The following is a 22,956-nucleotide window of genomic DNA, read 5'->3' on the forward strand; positions in this document are numbered from 1 at the left end:
TGTGAACTTCAGAAGCAACACACGACACACTTGTTTATACAAAGTGTAAAGGTAATAAAAAGCAATATATACAGTGATGCCTTTATTTTAGACGTCAAAAAGTAATTGCGGCTCCCATTGTTTTCTTTTCCGAGGAAACCGGGTCCGAATGTCTCTTTGGGTGTTACGGGTCGCCGACCCCTGGGCTAGAAGGAGGTCGTGCACGTTTCGAACAAAGCTATTGTGAAACGAAAGTTCCTGCAAGAGGTTTTGGGTTTGGCGGTGGAGAGCGTCGTCAACAAACGCAGCAGCGGCGCCGCCTCCGTGCGCCTCCGTGCACCTCCGTGCGCCTCCGTGCACCTCGCGGACGCCTCTCCGTGTCATTAAACATTATTGGTAGCGATCGGCCCGCGTTTACTGTGGCTCCGTGAAACATAATGGAAGATAAAGGGAAGCTGCTTCCACGCCAAAGGTCGGCCTCGGGGTCAAAGGTCACGGGTTCCATTTGGGAAGAAAGTTCTCGTAGGGGAGCGTCTGAGAGGAGGCCGCTGGACGGAAGGTAGATGATGTGAGAGCAGAGGTTGCAAAGGAGAAGGTTAAATGGAGGCAGCTGATTGGCTGTGGGCTGGATCAGGGGTGGGTAATTATTTTGGCTGGCGGGCTACATTTCTTCTTTAATTTTAATGCAAGGGCCAACTATCATGTAAATAGAACATAATGTAAAATTTAAATATTTTTTTTCTTTTGCCTTTTTATTTCAACTTTAAAATCATGAATAATCAGATAAATGTGCTGACATCATTTTGTATGTAATCATCCGTACAAAATTAAAGAAAAGGAACAAAAATGGAGTTTCTATATTCAATATTGATTGAAAATACTTTCAGGCAGATGATTGGCTGTGGGTTAGATGGAGGCATGTGATTGGCTGCTGGTTAGATAGAGGCAGATAATTGGCTGTGGGTTAGATGGAGGCATGTGATTGGCTGCTGGTTAGATAGAGGCTGATAACTGGCTGTGGGTTAGATGGAGGCATGTGATTGGCTGTGGGTTAGATGGAGGCATGTGATTGGCTGTGGGTTAGATGGAGGCATGTGATTGGCTGTGGATTAGATGGAGGCATGTGATTGGCTGTGGCGAGCCCTGAAGGATGTTTCAGGATGTTTCAGCGTAAGACGGAGAGCCGTGATGTTTAAGCGCTCATTAACGGCGTTAAACACATTTAATGAGGAGAAGTAAGGAGAAAGGAATAAAGCTTTCGGACACAAATGTGTCATTGAAACTCTCGCCCAGGTTTGAATCACCTGTTCAGACAGGAAGTAGCGCCACACGGAGGAAATGAGGTCATCGGTCTGATATCTGTGTTCTTAGGTTGACCGAACCGTGACTGATCTCCTCCGAAGATGTGTGTGTAGGTAGACGTCAGGTAGATCGGTTCATCCGCCTCAGCCGAAACACGCAAACACAGTCGGGGCTTGAGCGGCCACACTAACCCTCCCAAAAACAGCACACACACACACACACACACACACACACAGGCGTGTGTGCGCCTCATGTATTGTAGTATTGTAACGCACAAATCTCTCCTCAATAGGCTCTCCATTGTGTCAGTGTGTGTAGCGTGAGCAGCTTACACTCATTGTCAAGTCATTTGGAATGTCAGCTTATCTGAGTAAGAGACGAATGTGTGTGTGTGTGTGTGTGTGTGTGTGTGTGTGTGTGTGTTTTGTGCACAACAGAATGAGGATTGGGTTACAAAAAGGCGCCATCCGATCGGACCAGGAGACGCAGCGACAGCGACAACAACAGTACCTGCACGCGTGCATGTGTGTGTGTGTGTGTGTGTGTGTGTGTGTGTGTGTTCGGTGCAAACTAAAGCGAAAGGCTGCGTGTTTACAGATTAAGAGATTTAAGTTGAATATTATCTCGATGAAGCAGATAATAATGTGTTTGTGTCTATCTTGGTGTTCCTCCCATTAAGATGTCAGGAACACACACACTCCATCGGACAAATAACTCCTGACCGACGTGACGAAGGGAAACACACACCCTGAGTTTGGAAAAGAACGGATTTTGGCTGAACACACACTTGGATGAGATGGATTAATATCCAAACAGACGTGACGGGGAAAAGGCTTGGATCTGCCCTCCGGTCAGGGACGAGCGGAGGAAGCAAAAAGTGGAGAAAGAAAGAAAAAGACAGGATGAAAAAAAGAAAGAGAGAGAAACTTCCAGATGTGAGCGGACGGCGATTAAAGCGTCCTTATTGAAAAGGAGGGAAGACGAAGGCAAGAGTTGAAGATGTGGAGGAGGAGGACAGAAGGAGGCCTCCATGTGTCCTGCACCTGATAAGGACTCCGATTGAGGGCTATAAATTACAGCAGAAGAAGGGAGACGGTGGGAGAGAAAACACACACACAACAGAAAAATACACACACACACACATATTTCTCGTCTCCCATCTCTCACACAAACACACACAATCGCTCATACAGTGTAGGTTATCTATCATCGGTTAATGAACTTAGAATGACAGACAGCTCCATGTCTCTCACAGTGATCCTATTAAGACCTGCCTGACACAAAACAGGCTCCTATTAATACAGTTAGCCAGTGTGTGTGTGTGTGTGTGTGTGTGTGTTTGCCGTGCTCTCTTTGGGCGCCCGTGGCCATCAAGCTGCTCTTTGTATGTTTTGAAGTATGCGCCCGTTATTTGTTCAGCCACCAGAGAAGAAATCTTCATTAAAAAAAAGAAGAAAACCTATTTTAGTGATATTTACATTTGAAGCAAATAAAAGAGGTGAGAATATGTGTGTGTGTGTGTGTGTGTGTGTGTTTTGAACGTGCTTTTCTAAATCTTTATATTAAGAGAACCTGACAGGCTCTGCAAAGAGGAAACGTTTGATTGCAATGACGTAGAAGCACATTATTTGATTTTTTAAAGTACTTTAAAACTCTCCTCATTCATAAATCAGATTCTTCTCCAAGGGGTCGCCGTGGTTTCCGACTCGGTGCCATGGCAACGGGAGACATTTCCTAGACGCACCAGGGATGGATGCATGCTTACAGTGAGCATATAGCGGCATGGATACCACACACACACACACACACACAAATAAAATCAGCATGTCCAAAAAAGTGCTTAAAATAAAACAAAACAAAAAGTTCCCCATTTGGGATGGATAAAGCATTTTCTTATCTCTTCTCTTTGTTCAAAAAGTTCAAAATCACAGGAAAATGAACTCTGAAATGCAGTGTGTGTGTGTGTGTGTGTGTGTGTGTGAGTGTGTGTGTGCAGTTGCATGTGTGTGTATGTGGCCGTGTGAACCCCAGCTATCGGCCAATCACAAGTGAGATAGCCCCCCCCCCCCCCGACCCTCAAAAAAACTATGAATATTAGGGTAAATAACCTCTAATCAAAGTGAAACACACACACACACACACACACACACACATACACACACACACACACACACACCAGAGTAATAATAAATAGGTTCTGACTGACAGAAATTGAGGACAGTTGTCATGTTGCGAAAACATCAGGCGTGTGATTGTGTGTGTGTGTGTGTATGTGTGTGTGTGTGTGTGTGTGTGTGTGTGTCTGCATGTGCACGCAGGCACCTGTGTGAGCTGTATGGCCCCACTGTTCTCATCTGGTCTCCAACCAAACTCTATAATTAACTGCAGACCCCTTCCCCCACCAACCCACACACACACACACACACACACACACACACACACACACACACACACCGCCACACCAGCACGCCCATCATTCACCGAGCCAGGATCAGAAAGAGTCCTCTGAGTGCTTTAGGTAATTCGTCAAATCAAACGCGCCGCATGCAAGATCTCTGGCGAACCCAGACGTATCTGAGGATTTGGAAAATAAAAAATAAAAAAAAAAAAAAAAAAAAAATGATGGAGATGTTTTTTTTTTTTTTTTTATTCTGCGCTTTGAGTGAAATCCATCATCAAAAGCAGACATATGGGACTCGGCGGCGTTTAAAGATTCGGTGAAACAACAGATAAAACGCAATAATGGTGAACATAAAGCGCTCTGTGGGAACGCTAATATGAAACATTCTGCTCTCGGAGAAGATGAAAAGGAGGCCCCGGTGTTTTCCTCACCTTTGTCTCCGCTGAATACACTCGCAAGATTCGTCTTCAGCCAAACTCCGCTTTGGAATCAAACATTTTACACCCTCCCGACTGGGAGCCTTTCAGACGCTACATCTCCCCCCGGTAACGGCGGCGGCCACGGCGAGCCGCCGCCGCCGCCGCCGCCGCCGCCTTGAAGACAGCGGGACCCGGGGACGGACTTGAAACCAAGATGAAGGAACCGGGAAGAAAGAAAAGGAAGATCGGCGTCTCGGAAAAACACCGAGGAGGGAAAGGGACGGGACGGGAGCCACGACGGCGCCGCGTTTAGCGGTTAGCGGTTAGCGGTTAGCAGTTAGCGGTTAGCGGTCCGATTCCGACGAAAATCGTGGGTTTCCTCCACAGAAAACATGCAGCAGGCAAAGGTTAACTGGAAGAAAGTGGGAAAATTAGCCCGAATAAATGGATGTTGTCTGTTCAGAGCCGCGGATGGATGGATGGATGAATGGATGAATGGATGAATGGATGGATGAATGAATGAATGAATGAAAGGATGGATAGATGGATGGATGAATGAATGAATGAATGAAAGGATGGATGGATGAATGAATGAATGAATGAATGAAAAATGAATGAATGAATAAATGATGAATGAAAGGATGGATGGATGGATGATGAATGAATGAAAGGATGGATGGATGGATGGATGAATGAATGAAAGGATGGATGGATGAATGAATGAATGGATGAATGAATGGATGAATGAATGAATGAATGAATGAATGAAAGGATGGATGGATGGATGGATGGATGAATGAAAGGATGGATGGGTGGATGAATGAATGAATGAAAGGATGGATGGATGGATGAATGAATGAATGAAAAGATGGATGGATGAATGAATGAATGAATGAATGAATGAATGAATGAATGAATAAATGATGAATGAAAGGATGGATGGATGGATGAATGAATGAAAGGATGGATGGATGGATGGATGGATGGATGAATGAATGGAAGGATCGATGGATGAATGAATGAATGAATGAATGAATGGATGGATGAATGAATGAATGAAAGGATGGATAGATGGATGAATGAATGGATGAATGAATGAATGAATGAATGAATGAATGAATGAAAGGATGGATGGATGGATGGATGGATGGATGGATGGATGGATGATGCCGGGAAGCAGCACCAGCTGTGCGCTACCAATTCCTCAAAAATCATCCGTTCATCCTCTTATTTTTCGACTTTTCGTGTTTCTCCGATCAAACCTTTGTGTTTCCGACCCCTGAAAGGAGCCGCCGGGAGAAAACGCAAAATCAAAATATCACGCGACACCAGCGGAAGGTCCCGTTTCGTAGCGACCGAGCCAGAAGTGTTTGCTTGCGGTCTTCCACTGCGGCAGGGGAACAAAAGAAGGAAAAGCCTCCCCCGCGCCGACGGTTACGACGAGCCCTTCAAACCGGCTCCGTCTCAGATGTTCCGGGACCCCGGCGATTGTAAACAGCAGCAGGAGAAACGGCGCTACGGGGGAGGGAGAACGTGGCGCTCGGAGGCAGATTTAAATAAACACCATTAAAACCACGTAGCGTTCTGGCCCGTCGCTGAGCACCTACATCTGTTTACGAGGACCGCCGAGGAGAAAGAGGCAGGTGGGACGAGACGGGGGGAGGAGGCGGGGGCGAGATTGATACGTTTTCCAGAAATGAAAAAAAAACGAGTGTATTTAAAGCCGGAGTCGGAGTAACAACGAAACGTATGTTATTTGTCCTTTATTAAAATCGCAGCTTACGGTGATTAGCACTTCCTGCTCACTGCAAGAAGGTCGCCACTTTTAGCTAACAGTCCCAAAACATGCAGGAGGTTCATCGGAGACCCCGAATTGCCAGATTGGTGAGTATTTGTGTGCGAATGAGGGTGAAAGGACGTCCGCCGCTTTCCCAGGACGTCTTCGCAGCTCTTAAACTCCACTCCTAGCGAAGCTAACAGAACCGCGACGCTAGCGACGCCTTGTATCGTCCTGTAGGCCGCGGTGTTCTGGTAGCCTGGATCGGCCGAAATGCTCGGGACGCATCGGCTTTCACCACCTGGCCTCCAAACCACATTCGCACCCCATCGCACACCGATGGACCCAGAGCTGCCGCTGACCAGACCGGCGGAAGCATCCGGAGGCTTAGCGTCCTGCCCGGGACACCTCGGTATGCACACAGGAGGAGCCAGCAACGGATCCCTTGCTCCTGGAGTTTCCCAAAGAGGCGGGACAGCCGAAGATACCGCCAAAAAGTCAAGGTGCAATTGAGTGGACGACCGGGATCTAGCGGACAGAGACGGAAGCCAGGCTTGGAGGACACGGATCACTGAGATGGTTGTTATTACGTGTTATCACCAGGACGGACGTTAGTCTACAATCGCCTTAGGAGGCAGAGGAAGCACAACAAGAAGGACACATGGAGAAAGACATCCTCAGGTGAGGACATATTTGTGTCCTCTTGTGACAATACATCTCACGGCCTAGTCTGAGGACACTTCCAACATACTCGGGCGAAAACACGCCTCGCATCCTCAGATGAGGACACAACTGACGTCCACACATGAGGACACAAAGTACATCCACAAGTGAGGACACATCTCGTGACCTCATATGAAGTCACCTACTACGTCCTCTTGAGAGGATATATTTTGTGTCCACATGTGGTGACATGGATGTCTCTTATGTCCTCATGTGACAGTACATCTCATGTTCTTATCTGAGGACACCTACAACGTCCTCATGCGAGGACACATACATCTCATGACCTCAAGTGAGGACAGACGCCACATTCTCAGATGGGAAATCCAAAATGTCCTCACATGAGGACTTTAGTGACGTCCTCATGTGAGGACACGTCTCGGGTGGAAGGACTCCTTGTTGAGAAAGGCAGAGAGAAGCTTCTCACTGTCCCTGAACTACATTCACGTTATCACTGGTAATCACACACACACACACACACACACACACACACACACACACACACAGTGGGATTGCGGGTGTTAGACTGTGTAAGCGGCTTTAAAAAAGAAGATACAAAGACATAATCTAACTCTTAATTCTTACTGTCTCCTCTGCCAGTGTGTGTGTGTGTGTGTGTGTGTGTGTGTGTGTGTGTGTGTGTGTGTGTGTGCGCGCGCACGCAGGGGAAGTGATGTAATGATCAATCGGTGAGGTCAGTCATGTCCTGCTCTCGTCCTCTTCCTCTGGCTCTCTTTTTAACCCCTTGTTTCTTTTCATTCATAATATTTTCTTTTTCTTTTTTCCATCCCTTCTTTCTTTTCTCTTCCTCCGTCATCCCGTCTTTAATTCATCCCATTTTCCTCTCCTCACCTGCTCTTTGCGGGAAAGTCGGATTACCAAGCCGACGTCCGCGACCTTCACGGCGCCTTCGAGCAAGGCAGCGCTCCGTCACGGAAACCCTCGTCTCCGTGGTTACGGATCAACAAGACAAGTCGGAGACGACGCGTCGATCGACATCTTGTTGCCGCGGTAACGAGATTTAGATAGGGGACAGGGAGGACCGTCATCGCAGAAGCGCGACAGGAAGTGGATTTTCATCGATTCTGGGCTTCAGACGCAGGAAATGGAGCTCAAATCCAAAAAATAAACAGGACTATCTCATGAAATATTTTTTGAGATAAACACAGGGGGATTCCAATCAATTCGAAAACAAAAATCACGATCTCGAACATCTCCAAACATCTCCAAACATCTCCATAGATCTCCACCAGGCCGGTGGAAGGAAACCGGGGTTCAGAAGGTTAATGATGAGAATTTCATTCATGTTTCTGTCTCACGTACAGTCAGTCGATGTGTTAGTGTCTGTTTTTTTTCTGCACACACACACACACACACACACACACACACACACACACACAGGGGCCAGCGTTTCCTGTCATTAGGCAGCAGAGCTGTTCTATAATTAGAACATCTGGACCCGAGTAAGTTTAGTGCTGCCAGTGCCCTCACACACACACACACACACACACACACACACACATATTCACAGCAACCAATCGGCACATGGATGACACGCTTTACTTTCACTTGTCCCTATTTTATGTTGCCTTTTTTTTTCCTTTTTTTTTGGTTAAAAAAGCACATTAAAGCAAAACACAAACAACAGCTTGGAGAGCTAATGGCACGATAAATGAATGGAGAGAATGGCTCGTAGAAAAAGAGAAAGAGAGAAAGAGAGAATAGGAGGGAGTCAGAAGAAGTGCAGAAAAAAAACATTAGCAAGTTCAAACATGGCTTTCTTGAATCAGCGGCGCTCTTTTCTTTCTTTTTGTTTTTAAAGCCTGGGAGCCCACAGATGCCTTTCCAAAAAGAGAGATTAATATTGATAATAAGAAGTCCCTTCCTTTTTGTGTGTGTGTGTGTGTGTGTGTGTGTGTGTGTGTTTTTCCCCTTGTTTTCCAATCTCTGTGGTTGAATAAGCGGCGCGGGCGATTCCTTTGACGAACCCCCTCCCGTCTCTCCGCACAGGCCCATGTGATGGCGAGCCAAGCCCGGGCGCTCAGATCTCCACACACCATCGCCGCCACCAGAGGAACAGAGAGGAAATTACAAAAAAAAAAAAAAAAAAAAAGGAAAGTGCAAACTGGTCGGAAGCTAAAAAAGCAGCAGAGTTAGCGGAACTTTTTATAAAAAAAAAAAAAAAAAAAAAATTAAAAAATAAATGAGAACAATGCAGATGAAGGCGGGGAGCCAGAGAGTGTGCTGAGCGCCGGTTACAAGCTGAATCCTAATTCGGAGAAGGCGCTAAACAAGCAGCCGCTACGTTATTAGAGACCGGTTTCTGCCGCGATTTTACCTCCGATTTTCTGGAATCATTCATCCGTTCCTTAACTGCGATGCTTATCAAATCACGCCGGGCCGCGATTTGCTTTATTTGATTCTAGTTCCTGTCGATTGATGTTAGCCGCTAGCAGGCACTCGAGCGCAGGGAATCTTCAATCTTTGTAGTTACTGCTAACAGTTAGACAATTCATATTTCATTACATTTCTTATTCTTCCTCCTTTCTACTTTTATCTATTACTGTTATGTTTTTGTACTTGAAACTCTGGCACAACAATTTCCTTCGGGATTAATAAAGTTGTTCTCATCTCATCTCATCATCTCCTGGAGGTTGGAACCCCGGTTAGCGCCATGCTAAGCGGGTTAGCGGCCGGATGCGTATCTTCTCACGGACGAAGTATTTCGTTTCGTCCGAGGCTGCGCTTTCAAAACGATACGTCCGGATTACTTCCTTCAAGAGACGCAACGTGAATTTCCCGGTGACTCGGCAGCCGCGGTGGCGTCGCATGTCGGGATTCGCAAACGCAAGACTCGCTAGCCGCTAGCGGCTTCTTGTATCGTCCTACAGGCCGCAGTGTTCTGGTAGCCTGGATCGCATCGGCACGCCGGAGGGAAGCATTCCCCCGTCGCTATGCTAACTAGCCGCTAGACGGACACGACACGGACGGGCCAAGTCACGGTCGAGGTCCTCTTTTTTTTTTTTCCTCCGGGTAGATCCCTGTTTGACGATTCAATTACGACCCTTTTCTCTCGGCGGAGCTTTTCGCATCGGTCGTCTTTCTGAACTCCATCTCACACACACCTGGCAGCTGACGGCCAACGCAAACAGAGGGACGAGCGAGGCTTCGTCAAACAGAGAGAGAAAGGTGAGCCTTTTTTTTCTGCGACTGGAGAAAGTCCAGAGGGCCGGATGCGCGGGAGCAAAACGCTCTCTAAACAAGAGCGGGAAGTAAAATCGGGAAGCGCCTGAACAAGCTCGGAGAATCGTACCTTGACATCTGGCTTTAATTAGCAGCCTTCCATCTTTTATTTTCCTACCTATTCCCTCTCTTCCCCTCTCTCAGCTGTGACAAAGTGGCTGTTTCCTCCTTCCATCTCTTCTGCGCTCACAGATCCAGAACCTCAAACCTTCTACCAGCAGGGGACCGAAAGCTGCGCCGTAAGAAGTCTTCGCACTCGGAAGGGGTCGAAGAACTTTTACGCCGGAGGCCCTTTAGCAGGTCCCGGACGCTTTTCAGCGGTGGACCTCAGGTCCTAGAACCATCCACCTTCTCCCAGGCAGGGGCTTTTTATGGTTCCTCAGGAACTCATGTGACCGAAGTGATTGGCGGAAGTCGTAAGCCACGTCCACTACAAAATACTTCTTGCGGACTGACCCCGGTTAGCTGTTGGGACAAAATGGACAGACCCGGAGGTCCGAAACAGAGGAACATCTACATTTCGGACCAAAATTAGTCCAGAGCTAACAGGGTTCTTCCCCTGAGTTGCAGCGCAGCGAGAAGATAAAGCACTTCAACCCATCTGAGCATCCATGGCAGCACATCGTGGACCTCCACGTCACCTGTGTCGTCTTCCTCTTCAGGGATTTGTTTAGTGTGAAGCTTAGGGTACATGTCATGGCGGTACCGTGGAAGAGGCGACTCTCTGGAACCGAACTCAAGCCGGACACTTCTCAGGGGGTTTCTATGCCACAGCGGCGAATCCTTATCCGGTGCCGAGGGTCGAGAGGCGGGGCTTGGGCCAGACATTTCGTCACTCAGACAACCCACAAGAGAACACGCATCTCCTCGAAGAGGCTCAGACCTCGTTTGAAGCAAAGCAGTGGGTTGGGAATTCTTTTGAGGCGCAGAATATGTAGCTTGAGGTGCAAGAAACTGCTAGGAGTGATTATTAGCAGAGCTTTAGCGGCAGGAGACAATGTTTTCTGGCCAAATTTGAGTTTCACATGGAACTACAGAAGAGCCCACAACGGTCCCCTAACTCCAAACATCGCGCCTGACGGTAGAGAACCAAGAGTGACAGAGAAAACATCCGAGACATTTTGGAAACCGACCAGACAATTGGGACGGCGGATGATTAGAACGTTCATTCAATCATGATCTACAGCGCTTAACCTGGAGCTCACCCGAGTTCAAGGTTCAGCAAGTCCTTGCTAGGCACATGTAGCCTAGGGGAGAACACGAAATCCGACCTTGACGCTGCGAGGAGGAAGCTCCCATGGCTGCACAGCATAAGAACTCTTAACAAAGAGGCGGCGGCCTCTGTTCCCACCGATATTTTCATCTCGCATCGTCGGCCCGTCGAGCGGCCGACCCGTCGGAGGGCCGAGGGCTTGACAGACTCTGCTCTGGGCCGAGGCGTCCCGTCGCTGTGTGTTCTGAAGGCGGAGCTGGTCGCCCGCACCCTGCTGACTCTGCCCATCTTGAACAGATCACATTTCATTAACACCTGAACCCCTCCCTCCTTTCATTCCACCCTTTTTCCTTTCTTCTCCCCGTCCGCCCGGTCCTCCACCCCCGCCTCCCTCCCCGCCGCGATCTGCTTTCATCTGCCGCTCCTCACCCTCCTTTCATGGCGCTGTCATCCAGCGTAAACAAGACCGAGGCGAGCCGGAGGGGCTCGCGTGGGCGAGGCCTTTGCTCCGGCTACAACCCACCAATCGGGGAGGGATCGATAAAGGGAAGCGGGTAGTTTTCTTTTTTTTTTTTTTTGTTGTTGTTTTTATGCCGAGACTAATATAGAAACCCGGCCCTGCCCTTTCACCTGCGCTGTTTGCCTTCTGCCGGTTGTGAGACGAACCGCCCGGACCCGGAGGGTAGCCTCTCGCCTGACAGACGTGCCCGAAGTAAATTATCGATATCGACGCAATTGTCCGAGCTAGACCCGGAGCCCCGGTGCCGGCCGACGGGCCAAAAAAAAAAACAAGGTGAACTCCAAGCTGTCGCTGACATGTATGCCAGATCCTACAGACTGGATCGGGTAAGTAAGTGCACTGACTTACGATTTGAGCCGTCGATCAGCGGATTTTTTTTTGCTTTGCAAGTCATACGTGCCGCCCGCCACTAGGTGGCCCGGCAAAAATCACGGCAGAACATGAGCGAGGTGCACGAGGTCGTCCAAGAAGAGACGGAGAAGTCGTGACGGAGAGCATGGGTCGTCTGCGAGAAGGCGGTGGAACGTCGACGGACGAGGCGTCCGACAGTCGGTTAGCAGCGATCGCTGCGTTGCTAAATGAAGTTACGACGTAAAGTGTAGCGAAGCGTGCGCGTTACATTTAGCAAGACAGTGTAGGTTTAAGTGTGTCGCCAGTATCGAACACCAAATGAAAAACTCCTCCACCGGCGTCTTCCTCCCATCTTCGAGGTAAATACTCTCAATGAAACACTACAATCTCTTTTATCATTACTTGTAGAACAAGAGAGGAGCTCATGAATCATCAGAACCACAACTCCCGCTGACTTATTCCCAACTTTCATGACTACATGGGTGGAATTAACAGACATCCTGGTCAAAAGCGCGCTCACCTTTGTACATGCCGGAGGAGGAAGATAGGTGACTCTGCTCGGTGACTCTGACAAAGGGAACCTCATCCAGGAACTCCCGAAATACAGAGTTTATTATATGCCGGGGTGGAGAGCGTTCCGGATCACTGATACGCCACAGCAAGCGGTGCTCATCACCTGGACTCCCTGACCACGCCATACCGCCAGATACTGAAACTCCGCAAACCAAAGAAGCGGACCGTGGACGACCTCCGCACCGACTGGGATGTTTTCGGGTCCGCCGACGACGATCTGGACGAGTACGCAGAGGCCGGCAAAATCATACATCAACTTCGGTGAGGACGGCAACATACACTCGTACACTCGGGTGAGTTATAATAATGACAAACTCTAGTTTACGGCAAAACTCCAACGGTTGAGGTCAGAAAGGGAAGTAGCGTTTCGGAGTAGCAGGCAAGTACAGATGTAGCAAGGGGGCGCGGGAAGCTAAACGGCCGCACTCACAGAATCTTCAACTCCGCTTCTGTCCGGAAAGGGTTCGGACAGATCGCCGACTTCAAACCGAAAGGCCTCCGCGCTGCATGACCGATGCGCGCCTGGCCAACGACAGTCCTGACTCCGTCCCCAGTGGCGCCACTCTTCAGTTCCAGCCAAACGGCCCCAGTCGAAAGGTAGGGCCGCCCTACTTCCCCTCCCCTTCGCCCCCTCAGCAACACCTCTTTCCCTTACGGAAGGAGATGTGAAAAGAATTTCCAAGAGGCAGAACCCACGCAAAGCATCTGGGTCGGCCTCTATCTCCCCATCCACCCCGAAGCACTGCGCTGACCAGCTGTCCCCGGAGCTTACGGACATATTCAACACCTCACTGGAGACATGCCATGGACCGGCCGGCTTCAAGGCCTCCGCCGTTACCCCCCGTCTCCAAAGAACCAAGGACTACATATTCGGTGACTACAGAGCTGCTGCCCTGACCTCTGTGGTGATGAAGTCATTTGAGCGCCTTGTGTTGTCCCACCTCAGATCCATCATAGACCCGCTCCTGGAAACCCCGCACTCTGCGACAGTACCGACGGGTCTGTAGACGGCACTGTCCACCTGGCCCTCTCACAGCACCTGGACACAGCAGCAACCTACGCTAGGATCCTGTTTGCAGAGGCTGTGCTCTTTGGCCCTCCACTCTTCTCCATCTCGTCACCAGTTTGTGAAGATCCTGAAGTTCCCGAACCACACCGCCCTCATCGGAGTCATCTCTGGTGGGGATGAGTCCACTAACAGATGGGAGATCCACCACTTCCTGACCGGCGTGGAGATGGTCCCCTGAGGGACTCCCTGGCTGGCACCGTGTAGTCTTTCCACTTCCTGGGAACAATAGTCTCACAAACAAAGCGCAGCAGAGGATGTTCCTTCTGAGGCAGTTAAGGAAGTTCAACTTGCCAAAGACAATGATGGTGCACTTCTGAACCTCCATCAGAGTCCATCCTCGCCTCCTCCATCACCAGACAAGGGCAGAGGGTAGATTGCAGCCAATCTACCCTCAACTGTACCTGGACACCTCCAGGATCTGCAGGCCTCTGTGAGCGTTTCCAACCGCTCCCCTCCGGCAGGAGCTTGCGGTCCATCCAGACCAAAACTAGCCACCACAAAAGCACGTTCTTCCCATGGTGGCCTAATCGATAGTGACCCGGTCCTCCGCTGACGCTGCATCCACCTCGCTCCGCTTTGCCCGACTTGCCGTTTTGCACAACCGACCTCCATCGCCTCGATCTCGCTTTCATCTTTCACTTATTTAATGCCTGTTTAACATGTTGACTGTTTAGCGCCGTCGACCGAAGTTGCAAAACCGGTGAATAAAGCAAACACAGAACAAACGACATCTGTGAGTTAAAGTATTACATCACGCAACAGAAAATGAGTTCTCAACCAAAAGCCATCGAAACGGAGTGAAAGAATCCCTCGAATGATGCGTTTTTAATGGCGTCATCTTTGATCCGAAGCACCGAGAAGCCAAAGGGAAGCCGTAAGGAAGGGGATTAAAGTGAACGGACGGTCAAATGTCACCGTCTCGGGCCGAGACGCCGCCGAAGAGCAAAAACCTGCGTGAGGAGGTGACTTCATCTTCAACTTTAACTTAAATGTCCCCCGAGGGGAAGTTTGTCCTTGAAGCCAGGTGAAACACACACACACACACACACACATGCGTGCAAACACACTCTTGAGCATAAAGTGCAATAAAAGGCATAAACCGTGAAGAGGATGACGAGGGTTTGCCGAACCCCCGCCGCCTTCTCTGTGAGTAAACCTGCGCGCATCATCCCGAGCCTGGAGTTCATCAAAACGCTCCGCCGGCGCTTCAAACGACGCGGTCGGCGGCGGCGGCGGCGGCGGCCGGGACGAGACGCGCACGGACGTGCATGATCTCCGCAGGGGGGCGAGCAACGTCTCCATATGGACGACTTCATCAACAACCAATGGAAACTTTGGAAATGTCTTTCAGGTGGGGAACAGTTGGGAATGTCTACAAGTGTGTGTGTGTGTGTGTGTGTGAGAAGTTTTAATAAGAATAAGAACAACTTTATTTATCCCGAAGTTGTGCCAGAGTTTCAAGTAAAACATAACAATAATAGATAATAGTAGGAAGGAGGGAGAATAAGAAATACAAATGAAAATATAAAGCGTCAATGTCAAGGCTATAAAGTGTTTTAAGGTCTTTAAAGTACAAAGACTTTAATCCATGCAGAGTATGTTTGTTGTTTAGGGTCTCCAATCACAGCGACGAAAATAATAATATTTTTTACCATTTTTACTGTATTTCGATAATTTCTTATTAATAATCTCTGACTTGTATGGTTGAGAGCCACATTGAGGATGAAGCGTATTCAAGTTGAAGAGCATATTTAAAGTTTGATGCGCGTCCAGACGCCGAACGTCCAGGCGGAGGCTCTTCTGCAGGCCGGCATCACGTGCGCGAGTGTCTGGATTTATCGCGGTCGGGATTGAATTAAATATAGCTGTTCGAGAACACACACACACACACACACACATGCGGCATACGCCCGCATCTGGACAGGAAGGAGCCCTTTACTTGTGTAGCAGTTGGTTTTGAGGCGGCGATGGGGAAGTGAGAGCAGGTGAATTCCATCACCTCCGCTTCACTCGACTGAGAAAAAGCCAGCGATGAAACCAACTGCAGCCAGAGATAGAGGTGAGGAAGAGCCAGGCGTCGCTTCTCCACCCATCACCGCATATAAAGTGGAAATATATCATATTTAACTGTTTTTGGATCCTCCCGGTTAGAATAGAGCCTGATATAGATGAGTATTCATGATCTCCGGCCCGTATGGCGCTCCAGGGCCGCGGGCGGATCGGACGCCACCCGCCGGGTGAGAGGCGGGTCAAACCCCGGACTCGTCAGCTGTCAATCACAGTGCCCGTTATAATGATATATATGTATATACACTGCTCAGAAAAATAAAGGGAACACTTAAAAAACACATCCTAGATTCTAAATGAATGAAATATTCTTATGAAGTACTTTGCTCTTCACACAGTTGAATGTGCTGACAACAAAATCACACAAAAATGATCCATGGAAATCAATTGTATCAACCCATGGAGGTCTGGATTAGGAATCACACTCCAAATTAAAGTGTAAAAACAAACTCCAGGCTGATCCAACTTTGATGTAATGTCCTTAAAACAAGTCCAAATGAATCTGTGTTGCTTCCTGAGTGGACACTATGATTTCACACAAGTGGGATTGACTTGGAGTTACATTGTGTTGTTCAAGTGTTCCTTTTATTTTTTTGAGCAGTATATATATATAGATATATATTTGTTGTGATGGACACGGGACTCCAAAACACAGGTACATGCAGCAGCGGGAAGCTAGGCGGAGGGCGCGAGCACATCCATGTGGAGGCCTGGTGAAGGCCTGGTGAAGGCCTGGTGAAGGCCTGGGAGGACCGGTCAGGGTGAGGTCAGGCTAGAAGCACTGGTGTTCACCAACGAGGGAAGAAAACTGGTCAGGAAAAAGGAAGAGGAAGGCTAAGCGGCAACAGGAAGCCTGGTCGACGGCTAGGCGGCTAGTTGGCTAGGTGACTAGGCGGCTAGGCGGCTAGGTGGCTAGGTGGAGGGCGCTAGCATACGCCGATGAGGGAGTTGGCTACCTGGCAGGGAGAATCTGTGGCCCGGTGAGGTGCACAGGTTTACTCTGAGGGAACTCAAGGAACGACCCGGGAACCGGTGAGGGTCAAAGGTCTGGCTTTAAGCCCTCAAGAGCATCCGCGGGCTTCCAGATGAGTGGCTAACGGATGCACTCGCTAACCTACATTCTCCGATTCAGGCGTCCCAGACCCCGAGCGAGACCCCTGCTCGCTGGATCAGGAACCTACTAGCTCATCTCTGCAGCCACTCCCGAGTACAGAAAGGTCTTACACCGACACAACGATGGATTACGGCCAATATTCTGACCTGATCACAACTTCCGTCCCACGGGGAACGTAGATTATTGCCAATTGATAATCGCTGGCATACGCAAACACACACACACACACACACACACGCTGCTGTCAGACTGCAGGAGCAGCATCGGCGGCAAATACACTCATTTTGAAACTCAAGCTAATTTTCCCAGAGAGCCATTCTGATCATACTTGCATCCAGTCTTATTTGGAAATGTATTGATTAGAAAATAGATCCAGCCCTGTTTGCCGATACACTTTTTGGGGAGTCTTTTCAACACGGGTTGATTATAAATGCTTTGTTATCATATATTTGTTATGATATAACTGAAGATTTGACAAGATCCACCGAAATGATGTTTCTTTGAAGGAGGTACACATGAAGGCGGCAGTCCATCACACACACACACACACACACACACACACACACACACAAGGTTTCATTACGCTTCACACTTTCTCCCTAACCCCAGAGATGAGGTCCTTATTTTGACCATATTTTCATTTTAGTCATAATTTCAACTCCAAGCAACTTGAATGCTAACTGGATTTAGCGCATACGAGGTGATGTGTGTTAGCTGATCTCAGGAGCTCAACACCCTACATCATGATTATTAGGCAGGTTCTTCTCAGGAAAAATGGACCAAAAAAGACATTTCAGCGAGTCTGAAAAGTCAAAAATGGTAAAACGTCTTTAAAAGGGACGCGGCACTCTCGATTTATCTAAGATATTTGTGCGTGATCACAGAGACGTCAAACGTTTCGTCGCAAGTCGTCAACGTGGTCGCAAGAAACGTGTCAAAAGATGCAAATGAACCGCTAAAGATTTGAGAAGAATGAAAGGTGAAGCTACCAGGAAGCACCGGGTGTTCGGTGGAGGTTTGGAAAGCTGAAACCCGAGCGCCTCTGAATAAGACACATAAGTTGAAACGTCGAGAACGGGCCAAGAAATATCTGAAGACAGATGTTTCGGAGGTTTTGTGGACTGACGGGACGAGAGTGAGTCTTCACCCAGCAGACGGACGGACACGGAGGCACCGGCTATTATTGAAGATGAGCGAGTTGGACCTTTTCGGGTTGAAATTGAACTCCGAATCAACTCTCCGACCGACTGGCAATTTCTAAAAGAGCCTTTCTTCAAGCAGCGGTGCAGGAAAAAGTTCACTTTTATTACTTAAATGTTCAGGTTTGAGGGATTGCTAACCAAGAGCACTGCAGTTGTACATTACAAATCCTCAAAAATACAACTCACCTGATAACTGTGCACGTGGTGTATGTTTAAATAGAAACAGTGTTTGCTCTTTTAACCTTCATGGTTCATGGTCATCTGCTACACTTGGATGGAACAGGATTCCTCAAAGATACTGTTGGTGACCAGCAGGCGGCAGACAAGATCCTGCAGCCAAAACTAATGAGACACTCTGTTCATTCATTCATTCGCTCGTCTGTTCGTTCATTCGTTCGTTTGTTCGTTCATTCATTAATTCATTCATTCGGTCGTTCATTCGTTTGTTCTTCATTCATTCATTTGTTCATTCATTTGTTCATTCATTCATTCATTCGTTCATTCATTCATTCATTCGTTCATTCATTCTGTCGTTCATTCATTTGTTCGTTCATTCATTCATTGTTTGTTCATTCATTCGTTCATTCATTCATTCATTCATTCATTCGTTCATTCATTCATTCATTCAGTCGTTCATTCATTCATTCATTCATTCGTTTGTTCATTCATTCAGTCGTTCATTCATTTGTTCGTTCATTCATTCATTTGTTCGTTCATTCATTCGTTCATTCATTCGTTTGTTCATTCATTCATTCATTCATTCATTCATTCAGTCGTTCATTCATTTGTTCGTTCATTCATTCGTTCGTTCATTCATTCATTCATTCGTTTGTTCATTCATTCATTCATTCATTCAGTCGTTCATTCATTCGTTTGTTCATTCATTCGTTCATTCATTTGTTTGTTCATTCATTCAGTCGTTCATTCATTCATTCGTTTGTTCATTCATTCGTTCATTCATTCATTCATTCATTGGTTCGAACAGCTGCTGTCATCAGGGTTCATCAGCTGTCAGTCCATCACAAGGTGCACGTGTACCAGCGTGCACGATCTGGGTGTCGATTTGGATCATAATTACTGGTCGTTTGATCCAAAATTAGCAGGGATTATTCAGAGGAAGTGAGACTGAGTGAAATGGAGAGAATCACCTCTATAAAATGCAGATACACCCTCCCTTCCCTCCCCGAGCGTAGGTTGTTACCAACAGCGACGGTTAGCGCCGACCGGGAAGAGGTTCACCGTGGGATTGCCACCTGGATGGCACCTCCTATTCTGGAAACGAGGAGTGAGAAGCTGCTAACGAGTTAGCATGTCTGCATGGGTGCAAGGCTGTGGGGACACACAGCGAGCTAGTCACTGACACACACACACACACACACACACACTCCTACGGAAGCACCCACGCAGATCATAAAACACAACATACACACCAACCGAGGAAAGAAACAGCGACGCACACGCAGATAACGCCCGACGACGTTCTCTCCCTTTCCATCTAAGATGGTTTTCGCTTTCATCAGCGCATCAAACACGAAGGCTTCCGGCAGTTTCTCCGACGCGAGCCGACTTCACAAACCCCTTCTGCTTACAAACCCTTCCACCCGTGAGCGACGCCGTGGATTTAAGAGTCCAACCGCTCGCTGCATCGTAGCTCGGCCACCGGGAACGCAGGCTACCCTCGGGTAAATGTCGGCGCATCTGCATTGAATCATGACCGAAAACGCATCGGGTTTTATTATCGCGGCACCAAATCGCACCGGAGTTGTCTGGTGACACTTTGCACGCGGAGCAGATCCGGATCTCAACACTCCCCCCGAAGCAAGCGTTTGGTGACAGCGGCGAGGAAAATCTCCCGTTTATAGGCCGGACCTTCGATCTCGACGGCGTGGGGAGGAAAGAGAGCGTCTGGTCCACGGTGAGATGTCCCAAATTTGACTATCCAGTTCACCCGGACGTCCACATCAAATCCTGCGGCTGCCTGGGCTTCTCTGGTGTTTCAACCATTTTCCAAAGAACCGTTGCAATGTTGTAGTTTTAAAACACCAAACAAGCGTAAATGCAACTTGCTGCCCGTGTTGATTGGAAGTTGATTTGTAAATAAAAGTGACATAAGCCATCGCTTGATGTCCGTGGAGGTTCTCAGTCATACAGGTCACGGTGAATTCTGGTCGAAATCTTCTTCTTGTGGCTACGGGAGTTGAATTTCTTGAGGACGATTCAGCCCTGATCCCAGAGGCTCCTTCGGTCTTCAGTCCTAACGGCCTGTGGGGAGTTTCCCAATATCACTGCCGGGGTTGTGGGCGGGTCCAGGTTACAGTGGCTTGTTATGTAAGCGGAGTTGATGGGCAGAAACTAGGGTCTAAGGAGGTTGTTATGCTAACGGGGCTGTCGTTGGATGGGGACAAAGGAGCGACTTTTGCGGGATGACCTGGATCGGGATGCGAAAAGGTAAAGCCAGACTGATGAGTGAAACCGACGGGATCACATGGACGGAGGCTCATGGGGAAGTTACCGGGGTCTGGATCTGGTGGTGGATCTTTCCTGGTTGTCTGGAGGCTGCGGATGGATCCGGTTCATGTGTGCTTATACATCTCGCTTGCGTTAATATGTTGGGGAAAGGTTGTGTCCGAGGCCTCCTCTTCTGTTGACTCTGGAAGCGTCTGTCTTCTCTGGACAGAATACCGAGCTTGCTGTCGTGGAAGGAATGGCCCTTGTCCTTCAGGTGTAGGTGGACCCTGGAGTCCGGAGGGGGTTGTTTGCTCGTCACAATCGTCAGCACTTTCTCCATCTTACATCTGGGTCTTTGCCTCAGGGTGTTGTGGGGGTTTAAGATGTACCGGTATGCCGCGGTTGTAGAGCTCCCTTCGGAGTTTCTCCGAAACACCGGCAACATACGGTATCTTCAAGTGAAGAACTTCAAATCCAGTTGCCCCAAGAAGAAAATTTCGCCAAGGGTCTCGAAGTTGCGTTCCAAAAGAATTCTTCACACTCATGAAGCGACGGCATCACAATTAGCCACATTGGTTTTATGGGATGAATATCTGGACGAGGGTGCAGGGAGGTGCGAGAGTTGGAGGACCAGTTAGCAGGAAACCTCCAGGTTCGGGGGGGGAAATCCCGATCGCAACCCCTCGTACGGGCTTCGCGAGACGGCGTTTGGCGGCCTCCTCGAGGGCCTTCAAGCGCAGCGGTGTTCTTCATCGTGTAATTCTTCCGACGCAAATTGGAAACATCGTAATCCAGTTATATTCCGAGTCCTTGCGATGGGCGAGATAAGGCGCGGGTGTTAGGTCAGCGCCAAATCCGAGAGTTCAAAAGTCTGGCCCGTGGAAAAGTGACCCTGCGTCTTTACAACCGGCGCGGCGCCATCTGCTGCGCCGTCCACTCTGATTAGAAAGGGCACGCTCCTTATTCATATATGTACATAAATAAACCGACACGTGAATATATATCAGACGCGACAGCCGCTGACACGGTAACCTCCGGCAGCCATTTTTGTAGTCTTTTCACCCTCTTCAGGCGGCGTTCTTTTCCTCGATGTAAAAAAGGAGCGGACCGGAGTCGATTTCGACGACCGTCGTCGGTCGGTTTTGAGCGTATCGTGAAAGTACGCCACGACACCTGCCGTCGTCACGTTTTCCCAAAAGAGCAAAAACAAGACGTGGCGACTAAATGTAAATGTAAAAGCGACTCCATCTGTCTGGTGTTAAAATCTCACCTCGGCTCCGTCTCTCGCAGAGCCTCCCCTCAGGTTCCCGCCCGTCGGAGTCTCTCTGACGAGTTAATCAGCCTCCGTCTCTGTCTTATTAAGACCCGACGCCGAGAACAGCGGCTCTGCTTTAAATCCACAGCCGGGATGAAAATCAATAAATAAAGACCTCTTTCTCTACCACATCTCTACCCCGTCCTCTCGCTGTTTGCGGCAAATTGTATCCCATGTCTTTCACTAACTGCATTAGAGAGCAATTACGGCTTAATGGCTGTCTAGATCCATTATCGACATTCATCTAACCTTTAAATATTTCAAGATAATACCGCTTTAATTTGTGAAATGTAATAGAGAGATGGAGGCAGGTGGTGAGATCTTTCTTCCCTTCTCTCTCTCTCGGCCTCCATCTTTGCACCACCTTCCCTTCCTCGCCCCCCGAAACTCATCCACTCCCCTCCACAGGTGTCCTTCTCCATCCCGGGGTCGGCGAGATGTCGCTAAAAATACCGTGAGGTAAAAGTGACATCTGGTTTTTTTTTTTTTGTTTCTATTATCCGCGGCAAATTAGGAAATGGTACGCTGTGTTTCCCCCTCAGGACGCCCTGAAAACCCCTGGCCTTTAAAAAAAAGGGGGGGAAAAAAAAAAGTTAAAAAATACCCCCAGAAGTCAAATGTCGCTTTCTAAAGAACTGGACCTCCCGGTTTCAAATCGTGTTTCGGGTTCTTAAAATACCAGGAAGCGGCTGGGAGTGAGTGGCTGTCGCAGGGGGAGTGAAGGGGCTCCACCTGGGGAGAACGTTCGCCACCTTCCAGCTTCTCCGGCGCTTTCCACCCGATTCCTGCCGGGACGGGGAAACCGGGATCGAACCGCCAACCTCGCCACCGGAGCGGCGCCCCTTTGCTGAGCCGGAGGGACTAAAACAGGAAGTGAGACTGAACGCCCCCTGATTTGGTTGCTGTTTTGTTTTTTCTTCCTTCCGTTGGACTTATTTAAAGCCCCTGGGGTTTTTGTTGAAAGTTTCAATGACGTACGCGCGACCGACGTGTCTCGCCTTTTTGGCGTGTATGATTAGCATGTAGCTGTCAGGGCTACTGGCACTACTGGCAACTCCCTCCTTCCTACTGTTATCTATTATTGTTATGTTTTCGCTTGAAACTCTGGCACAACAGTTTCCTTCGGGATAAATAAAGTTGTTCTCATCTCATCTCATTAGACCTGCTCGACTCCGATGGAACATAAATAAAGAAGCTACGTAACGCGACTTTAATGCCGAAAAGCTTTTAAAATGCCTAG

The 22,956-nt window shown here is 48.6% G+C and overlaps 1 protein-coding gene across 9 annotated transcripts in view; it reads right to left on the bottom strand.

Moving 5' to 3' along the window:
- The window catches only part of tcf4 (transcription factor 4), a 184,614-nt gene that overhangs the window by 131,029 nt on the left and 30,629 nt on the right, over positions 1-22,956 (bottom strand). The gene's annotated exons all lie outside the window — the stretch shown is intronic.

Source organism: Fistularia commersonii, chromosome 23 (assembly GCF_037954325.1).
Source record: "Fistularia commersonii isolate RoL2024-O1a breed Wild chromosome 23, RoL_Fcom_v1.0, whole genome shotgun sequence".
Classification (NCBI taxonomy): Eukaryota; Metazoa; Chordata; class Actinopteri; order Syngnathiformes; family Fistulariidae; genus Fistularia; species Fistularia commersonii.